Here is a 10,025-nt window from a genome sequence, read left to right as displayed (position 1 = left end):
TTTTCTGGAACTAATCAGCTGGGCAGGACTGACAGGACTCTGCTCCGGCGCTGCTGCTGGCCAAGCACCGACCACCCATCCCTGCTGCATCGAGGGGCGGCCGAGCTGCTCAGGGAAGGCTCCGTGAAAGGCAGGACCGGCCGCTGCCCCGTGGCTGCCGCCGGGGCCGTCTCTGCTCCCCTCTGCTGCACTGGCGGGCGCAGGGGAGGCTCCGTGCCCGCCTGGGAGGGTCTCTCCGCTCGCCCCTCTCACCTCCCTTCTCCTCGAGGACAAAGTGCAGAGTTTGCGACACGACGTTCCCTGCTGCCCTCTCCATTTCCCAAAGCCCAGCACGGCCCTCCTGCCTTTCCTTCCCCGCAGAGCCCACACTGTGAGCATGGCCCTTCCTGCCCTCTGTCCCTTGGATCATTAACTAGCTCCACTCTCTCTCTCTCTCTTTTTTTCTTCTTCCCTTTTGAACATATCAGACTAGTGGAATCAAAGAGGCATTTCAGTGACTCAGGCGTTTCCCATTGCCCTATTCCAGCATCCTCTACTCTTAACGCTGAGAGCTTTTCACGTCCTATTTGGAACTGATAGGAAGCCCTTTCATTGTTTCGCTACATGGATATTAACACTGATGAAGGAAATGCTCCATCTGATAACAGAGCCGTTGAAAAGAGCACCATTTCCAAACGAGCGGACTCGGAGACAGTGGATTCCTGCTGCTCACACCAGCTCCGCGCTCTTGCCTGGGACACGGGCAGAGCCCAGTTGACGGCTGGCCGGATCCCTTTGGGCAGGTATCTCCCATCAGCATCATCCAAGAAAGGGCTCTTCTCACCAGGGCAACATGGCACTGACCACGTTTGCTCTCGAGGTCCACGACAACCTTCAAGCTGCTCCTGAAAAAACAAAACAAAAAAAAAACTGCAATTGCTTTGAGCCCCTCTGGCTTAAATAGCCCAGCAGCAACAGTGAGTTGAAGCTACGGCTGGTGGGAATATGTCTAGCTTAAGATGCCAAGGAATAGAAGTGTCTGACCTCAGAGGAGGTTTAATGGCTTAAGATATCCTCTGCTCTGCTGCTTCTGGACTCTGGAGACTGGTATCTACTGAGTGAGCATTAATGAATTAATCCCGAGATTCCCTCTGGGACAAAGCCTTCACCTAGAGCGCAGAAAAGGCATGAAGGCCCTTGGGAGATGGATATAGAGACAAAGAGCCCAGGATTCTACCTGTTGCCCCATCAGAGAAAACAGCCTCTAGGATTTACGTACAGAGAAATGGCAGAGAAAATACCCAGTGTGTCTTCAGGCTATAGCCCAGGTTTGGCCACACGCCTCTTTCCAAGACCGTCCTTTCCCACTCTGCTGCAGCCAGGGTCTAGGAAAGGATTTGACTCTTTGGAGCACGAGGAGCCAACTAGTCGAGTGGGATGAGCCCCCAGCCCTAGCTCTGCCCACCCAAATGGCCCTAGAGCCAACCCTGTTGCCCATGGCCAGGGATTTGCACAGTCAGCCCTTCCCTTGCACCGAGCCTCCGTCCACAGCACTCGGCCCCAGCCTAAAGCAGTTCGACTGGTTGGGGACATTCTGCTCTCCCTAAGGCCTCTCCAAAGCTGGCCGGGCACGGAGCTTTTCTGTCACTCCTGAAAGTCATTTCCTCCTGCCATGGCCGCCCTAATCAATTAGTCCCCTATAAATAGCCTCTCTGATTTCACGGTGACATCCGGAGCACCGCGTCACTGCCAGCTTCCTCCTCTACCTGGGGAGCTGTTTTTTTCCAGAGAGCAGAGGGAGGGAGGCAGCGGCTGGGGAGCACCCGTCCTCCTGGCCCTTTTTAACGCTTTCCATCACCAGTGACTTTCCACTCTCCGCTCGTTTCCTCCTGCTCTCATGCACCAGCAGTGATGCTGTTTTCAGCACTTTGCTGCCTCTCTAACACATGATCAGAAGGCCCTAGGCCCCATCAAGAAGGCTCCAGCTGGCAGCGCTGTCCCAAATCCCCTACCTGAGCTTCTTGGGGGCTCTACGAGGCCAAGCACTGTCCCACCAAACACCGAGACCTCTTGAGACAGAGCCCAAGCACTCTGGACCCAATCTGCTGCTGGGGACAGGTGACCATTCCAGGGCCCCTCCGGGCTCAGCTGTCCCATCCATTGCTCTCTGGCTTCTCAGAGGGTCCTGGCAGAGTCAGCTCGGCCATCTCAGGCACAGTGCAACCAACAGGAAAGACGGCCAACATCATCCCCACGCACCAGCAAACCTCCCAAGTCATTAGAAAGACCAAAAAGAGACTTACAAACCTTTCAAAGGTCTCCTCACCTAGAGCAACATAGCACCAAGACCAGCACGGAACCAGCAGAGGAAATTCAGGCTTGCAGCACATGACACACTGGGATGAACATCCTCCCACATTCACGTGCTTCCCTCTCCTCGGGCAGGAGGACAGCTCTGCCTCGTGCAGCTGCCACGGATCTGCTCTCTGCTGCAAGAGAAGCACAGTCAGCCGGCTCTTTCCTCCCCGGCCAACATGGTAGGGGCCAGGCCCATTTTTGCAATTATTTTCCTCTCTCAGATGATGGGCAGACACCAAACCAGCCCAGCCCATCAGGCTTCTGCCCTGCACTCATTCAACAGATGAGCAGTTGAGCTCTGAATTATCCCAGCAGCCAGGCTTGCTCAGGAACCTGGAAAACAGAATTCAAGCTTTTCGAGGACAGGGGAGAAGCAGTTGTTCAGAATTATCTACCAGAGTCTCTTCTGCTTTGCAAAAATCTCTATCGCCTGGCTGTTGCCTGGCCTCCACTGCAAGCTTGCCCCAGAGCAGCAGCAGTTTCAGGAGTCGAGAGCCTCAGGAGTGGAAACACGTTCACCCCTGCCTCTGGACTCCTGCAGCGGCTGCCCCGGCAGCACCGGAGGAAGTCACCCAGCATTTGTTCTGGCGAGCTGCTGCTTTGATCAGCTCCGACCTCAGCAGATCAAACGGCAGCGAGGACGCAGCGCAGATCCCAGGACACGCTGTGACAGGCAGGGGAGCCACCGCTCCAGCCGAGCTGGCCCTGGCAGCCTCCGGGCACGCCGGGTTTCCTGCCTCGCTGCTCCAGCCGGGACACGGTGGCTTCAGAGCCAGGACGTGTTGTCCTCCCGCACCAGCCGCCCGGGTGCCCCTCTCCCTGCCCAGGCCCTGGCAGCCTGTGCAGAGGTTTCCCACCCTGTCCTTGCTGGGACACCCTGGGGCCTTTCCCATGAGAGTCTCCTGGCCCCAGGCTGACCAGCAGGAAAACCTGGGAATTAGAGCCAGCCTGGTCACCGTCTCAGCACAAGCCTTGGCAAGTCAGTCTTGCTCTTCCTGCAGGCTGCTGGGCATGCAGAGCAGAACCTGGGGGAAAAAAAAGGGACCCTGCAGAGATCAGGCTGTACCATAATGCTGCATATCTTGCATTTTTTTTTTCCAGATGTGAAAAGGGGAAGGAGATGAACACAGGGCATGAGTGGCACCCCTTATTTGCTTGGGAGGGGAGACTCAGGGAAGTCCTTGCGGTGTGAAGCGTTCAGCTCTCATCACTGGAGCCCTGCATCCTCCTTCCCCATCCCAGCCTCCCACAGCCGATCCCACCATCCAGGCTCACCTTGGTGGGAAAATGCCCTGAGCCAGGAGAATCCCAGCATGGGGCTAAGGGGCACAGTGAGCTGGGATAGCAGCCCTGCGAAGCCAGCGAACGCACTTGTGCCACAGGAGGGAGGCACCAACGCGGAGTCACTGCTGTCTGATTAGGGGCTGAACTTGTGCTGCCCTCTCCCCTGCTAGCAGGCTCTTCTCTCTGCCAGGAGGGCTCTGCACATGCATTTTCAGAGGTTGGCAATCGCTGCCCCCTCAAAGCCTTCAGGCAGGATCAGACAGAGCTCTCAGTGCCATCAGCAGCAGCTCAGCCTCAAAATGCAGCAAATCCTTGGGGCTGGTGTGGCACCTCCTTCCACAGTGCCCTGCGCTCACAAGGAGGGAGGAGAGGGGCTACTGGAGCGGGTGGCACCAAGCGGTGCTGGGGACAGAGCACAGTCCTCCTGCATCCATCCAGGAGGGCCAGTCTCAGGTCCCTGCACAAAGTCCCTTCTCCACTGCTCAGTGCAGCATCCAGGGCCATCATTGCCCGTGCCAACGAGTCACAACAACCAACCCTGGCACTCTGCAGCTAGCGAGCAAGCCTGGCACTCTCTCAGGTGCTTTTCTTAAGTCTACGGCTGTTGGAGTCAGGGAATTCTGGTTTGTACTTTTTGTTGTGGTTATTTTTAAAAAGGGAGTTTTTTTATCCTTTGTAATTGTAGTAAAACCCTCCCATATCTCTAAAAAGCAGAAAGCAGGTAAAAGTTAATTTCAGAAAGATTCCCTTTCATCAAATTTCTCGACTCATCATTTAAACCAGTCACAGGTTTGAATCTCCCCTTGCAAATGCTCGGGTTCGATGAGACAAACCCGAGCAGGATGATGATGCACTGCACACATCAAGACAGAGACAAGAGAGACCCATCGTACAAGCCAGAGAAGGTGCTGGACCAAGGCCGAAGGGCAGGACAGCCCCATCAGAGAGGCCATCACAGAGGGGGCTGACAGGGATGCTGATGGGACACCAGCAAGGGACCAGCAGGGAGGATCCCAGCACTGCTCCCCAGCACGGGCCATGGACCAGCCCTTCACCTCTCCAGCACAGCCCAGCCTTGAGCATATTTCCACACAGCTGGAGGGAAACCCCAGCTGCAGTCCTGAAAAATAACAAATAATAAAAGTGGCTGTGAGCAGCAGCAGGGCTGGCAGGAAACATTCCCAGTAGCAGCTGCTTCCTGAGTGCGACATTTATTTGATCCCCTGGCACCATCTGGGCCATGCCCCACTCTTTGTTTTCATTAAGAGTTTAGGAAAACAATTCGGCTTTGACTAATTGCTCTTTAAGGTCCCAGGCTCACCCCAGTCCTCCCCCCACGCTTCCTCTCCCAACCCAGCGCCCTCCCTCCCTGCCCTTTTGCCAGCCCCACACTCTCCCCATCCCGTGGGGCAGAGCCCCATGGACCCTGCGCTTCCAGAGGTGCTGGGTGTCCTCAGGTCCCGGGGAGAGAGGTGTCTCCATGCTCCATCCTCCACCCCCTGCAAAGGCAGCACTGGCACCTTTGTGCCGTGGCGCATCCCAAAACATCCTGCTGCAAACAGGAGGTCCTGGAAGGTGGTGCTGATGTGGAGTGGTTTGAGCTGGGCACCCTTGATGGGAAAGATGGGGTAGGTAGTTAACAGGATAGGAGCATTTCCAGCCAGCACTGCTGTGCTACAAGTGACCATGTCCCAAACCCTGTTGCCTTCAAGTTCCCCATATCTCTGTCTAAATCCCTCTCAGTCCTTTTTCTACCTCTGATGCAAGTGCTTTCTCTCCAAGTCTCCCCTTGGAGGAATCCAACATGCAGCCCAGACCTGTTTTGCTCAATCTGTATTTTCCAGCCTGGAATAATCAGTTTAAAAAAGTCAAGCCTTGATTTGAAATCCTTGCCCTGCCGGGAGAGGGGGGGTTGTTCCACAGGACATGCGTGGTCCCCTCACCCCGTGTCTCCACCTGATGGCTTTAGCAGCATCCGTGACCCAGACCGGGAACAGGAGGAATTCCGGCCCCCTAATTACACTCACTGGGAGGAATTTGCTTTTGCAATATCCCTGCTGAGATCACCTAACAAGCATGGAGACGAGCCTTTCTTATTTAATTAGCAGCTCCACCATGAGCTCTCCTCCACCATCGCCCCCCTCCAGTGGGGCACCGTGTTTTGCTCCTTCTCCCCCTGCCGCTTGCAGCCTCGCCGAGAGCTCAAAGCACTTTTACGCCTTTCTACTCCCACTTTCCGGTCCTAAAAAGTTTGCTTGGGCAGAGGCAGCGGCTCCGTTTCCTTGCTCCTTCCTAACAAGCGCTTCCTGCTCCGTGCTGCCTGGGATTATTTGGAGCTCACGAAGCACTGGGATTTCCTTCCCTGGAAACACGACCGGCTCCGCTTGGCTATTCTCTCCAAGGAGGCCTGGGTAACTAATTACTGCTGTTTGTGCCTGCACAGCACGACGTGCACGGAGCCTCCGTGCTCGGCACGACACCTTTTCGGCACTGCGATCCCAGCAGGAGAGCGGCTGCGGGGGGACCCAGTGCCACTGCCCACCTCCCTCTGCACGGGGCAGCAAGGAGCAGAGCACCAAGCTCCTCGGGCACTGCTTTTGCATCCACACGGCATTCCCACAAGCTGCTCCTGGGTGCCACGGAGCTCCAAGGGGTTGGGGAAGCTCCCATGCAGAGCCAGGCTTTCAAACTGGGGTCAACTGCTTGCAGGCGCTGTGCAAAAGGCAGCAAAGAAAGGAAGTGCCAGCAGGCCAGGTTTAAGATAGCAGGGTTAGGCTTGGACACCAAAAATCTCCAAGGAAAAAGTATTTGGAGTTTGAAAGATGAACTGAAACTGCTCTCTCCATGATAGAGCTAGTCTGGAAAACCCTACAATGAAGGCTACCTTTAACAGCATGGTTAGAATCATACTAGAATAAGAGATGAAAGAAAAACAAGTTTTGGTGGCCTCCACATTGCTTTGCCCTGGCTTAGCACTGCACATAGAGAAAGCTCCAGCCGAGCCCCGTGGGGCTGCGATCGCTCTTGTTTACCCCTCAGCCTCGTCCTGCACATGCCAGAGCTCCAAACAGCAGCACATCGGCTGCCAAGGGACCCTCGTCTTCCTCACCTGCACCAGGCTGGTTTTCCTCCTGGCCAGCTTCACCCTGCCAGTCCCCAGCGTGGCAGCACAGTTTAATGCTAAGGATGGCAGCAGATGTTGCTGCTCCCAGGGCCGTCCTGCGCTTACCACCTCCACCAACGAACCTGTGCATAACCCAGAGCTGCTGTCGAGATCGTTGCTCTCCCCAGGAGAGAGGTTTTACTCACATCTTGCAGCAAAAACAAGGCGATAGAGCAGCACCTGCTGCCACCAGCACCACAGCATCGCACCTTGTATCAGGCTAACACAAGTTAACCAGCCCCTCAGCAGCTCCAACCCAGTCCTAATGCCAGCGGTGCCACTTTTCCAAGCCAGTTCCTGGAGCAGCCCCAGCACCGGCCGCCCACAGTTTGCAGGTGCTGCCAGCCTTGCCCGCTGCTTCCCCAGGACACAACCGTGGCACTGGCCCCCTGCTCCACAGTTAGGGCCAAAAAACCTGGGCATTAGCAACTTGCAACAGATTGAATTTCCCTAATGAACTAGGAGAGATCAGAGCTGAAACACCCCCAGGGACAGGCTCTTGGGCTGGTGCCCAGTCCTGGTGCAGTTAATGGTACCTGCAGTCATTAAACAACCCACAGGCACCAGCAAGAGAGTGGGGACGTTGCAGCATCGATGTTGCAGCATTGCTGCTCCTGTCCCCAGCGAGGGCTCGCGCGGCCGCCGGGTCAGCGGCAGGACGCTGCCTCCGCACAGAGGTATTCCAGGCATGCTGCAGGAAGCGGGACTTGGGTTTCCACGGCGCAGGAATGCCGGGCAGCCCGGCCAGCGCTCCGCGGCCGGCTTCCTGCAGTCCTGCTGCACGCTTCCTGCCCCGTTCCCGCACGCCAAGCCGGGAGCTGGCTGGAAACACCAAGCGCTACCCGGAGCGCCCGGCCCAGCTCCCGGCTGGCACACAGCTTTGCTCCTCCTTCCCTGCTGGTCACGCTCCGGCTCCAGGAAGGGCTGGATTTCTTTCCATAGGGATGCACAAGGCAGAGGGCAGGGTGCACTCTGCTACACCGCACGGAGCCGAGGTGGCAGGAGATGGCGTTGGCACCTGGGGCCATCGTGCTCCATTCCTGGGCTTTCCAGAGCGGCTCCTCTCCGCAGGGACATCCCAGTGTGTTCCCACCTCACCCACAGCGGCGCTGGCCGAGCAGAGGGGCTGCTCGCACAAGCTGCATTCCTGGAGCCGAGCAGGGGCAGCCTGCGGATCTCCACATCACAGGAGCTCCTGCTTCCCTCCCCAGATCCCTCCTTGCTCCCATTGCAGAGGGGAGCAGCTCCCACACCACACACCCCACGGTACCTCCGGGCCAGCCAGGACCTGCTGCTTCCTGCTCTTCAGCATCCTCCTGTTGTGCAGGTTCCTCTTCCAGGGCAAATCACCTTCTCCACAAGATGCTGCAGCCTCATCAGGACTCACCTGAGGGGAAAAAAAAAAAAAAAAAAAAAAAAAAAAAAGATCAAGGTCACCATCAGTTGAACCTCACCACTTCCCGCTTAAGCTTCTCACACCCCCCGTCCTACTTGGGCACCATCTCTGCTGCAGGGACCTCTTCCCGCATGGGTCCTGCCAGATCCCACCCTTCGCAGCCCAATCCTCATCCCCAAAACCAGTCCCTCCCTGCATGGCAGCCTTGAGCCTCCTCCGCCTTTTCCCACACCGCTTCTTGAGGACGAGGAATCTCATCCCACCTGCCCACAAGCCCCATCTCCAGCAAGAAGCACCACAGCTCCCATGTTCCACCTGCCCGGACTCAGATGGCCTCGGGATATCTCCTTGGGACCCAGCTGCAAGTGGGCATCAACCACACACCTACACCCTGCTGTAGGCATCACCCAGCAGCCTACAGCCCTCAGGACCCGCACAGCCATCCCAGGTAACAGCCACCCAGCTTGGTCCCAAGACACCAGGGATGCCAGTCCCCAGCCAGGAGCCAAATCAGTGTCACTTGAAATGCATCTCAGCGGGACAGGCAGGAGCAGCTCACGCTGTACTAGGCAACCACCTAATCTCCCCAGAGACAGTCCTTCAAGGCTGTTCCGGTTCAGGCGCTGATAAAAATCTGACCAAGATGTTTTCAACAGTAAGCTGGGAGTGATTACAAAGCAACTGTCCCCTACCCTCCAGCTGGGAAAGCTCAGCTTGGAGTTTTCTTGAGTAACATGCAGATTTAAGAATCACTTTATTTCCCTGTTACACCTCTTTTGCACCACTGCAACCCGTCCATGGGTGAGTTCCAGAGCAGGGGGAATGGATGGATGGGAGGAAGGCCCCAAAGGCAGAGCTCCTTCATGGGACATGGCTGGATGACACCAGAGATGAGCTGCTCTAGCTCTGGTTGGAGACCTCCCGAGGACCCTTCTGGCAGCATTTCCAAGCCAGAGCACCCAGTGCTGTAGGGACATCCCTTATGTGACAGCTCCCAAATTCCCCTTGGTCACACTGGCTTGGCCAAGACCAGGTAGTCTGGGCTGCCAGTGGCACCGGTACAGGCACCTGGCACTGCTCACCCCACCTCACGGCTCCCAGGCTCTGCATATGCAGCTTTACATTGACCCATTAACTAAAAAAAAAAACTTAATAGATAAAATATTTGGCAGGGGGAGTGGAGAAGAGAGCATTTTTTGGCCAGAGGTCTTAAATACCTTCCCTTTATAGTGCTGCCAACTCACAGCACAAACATGTCAGGGCATGAAAACCACTTTGTGAAATTCAGCAGACTCATTAGCCAAAGCATTAAGAGCAAAAAAAAATGACCAAAGCACCCTGGAAAGTAAATCAGGTCTAAAAAAAAAAAATGCCCCAGATAAATGCAAGAATTACAGCAAGATCACAAGGAAAACCGAGAACTAGCCCACGGCGGAGACCCCAGACCCTCCCTGTTTTGCACAGTGTTTCCCCATCATAACACAGCTGAACTCTGGCACCACAGCCAGCTCCATCGCTGCTGCTGGGAATTTGGCTCAGGGTTTGACCCAGTGCCTGCCATGACTGTGGTCTGGGCAAATAAAAGATTTAATTAACACTTTGACAGGCAGTGAATATATCAATAGCTGATCTTGGGGAGCAACAGGTACTTAAAGAAAAAAAGCCTTTTTTAATCCTCAGAGCCATAGGGAAATTGCAAACAGTCACTTCACAGTCAGACGAAAATTAAAAGTCCAACTTCAGTGACAACAAAAATAACCCAAACACATAATGTGCAATAAAAAGCACAGGGACCAAAAGGCTCTTTAAGCAGGATTTTTAATCTCCTCTCCCCTCTGCTCGTAA

Source organism: Tinamus guttatus, unplaced genomic scaffold (genome assembly GCF_059628265.1).
Source record: "Tinamus guttatus ecotype Peru unplaced genomic scaffold, ASM5962826v1 Tinamus_guttatus_pri_ptg000580l, whole genome shotgun sequence".
Lineage (NCBI taxonomy): Eukaryota > Metazoa > Chordata > Aves > Tinamiformes > Tinamidae > Tinamus > Tinamus guttatus.
This window is presented reverse-complemented; position numbering follows the sequence as displayed.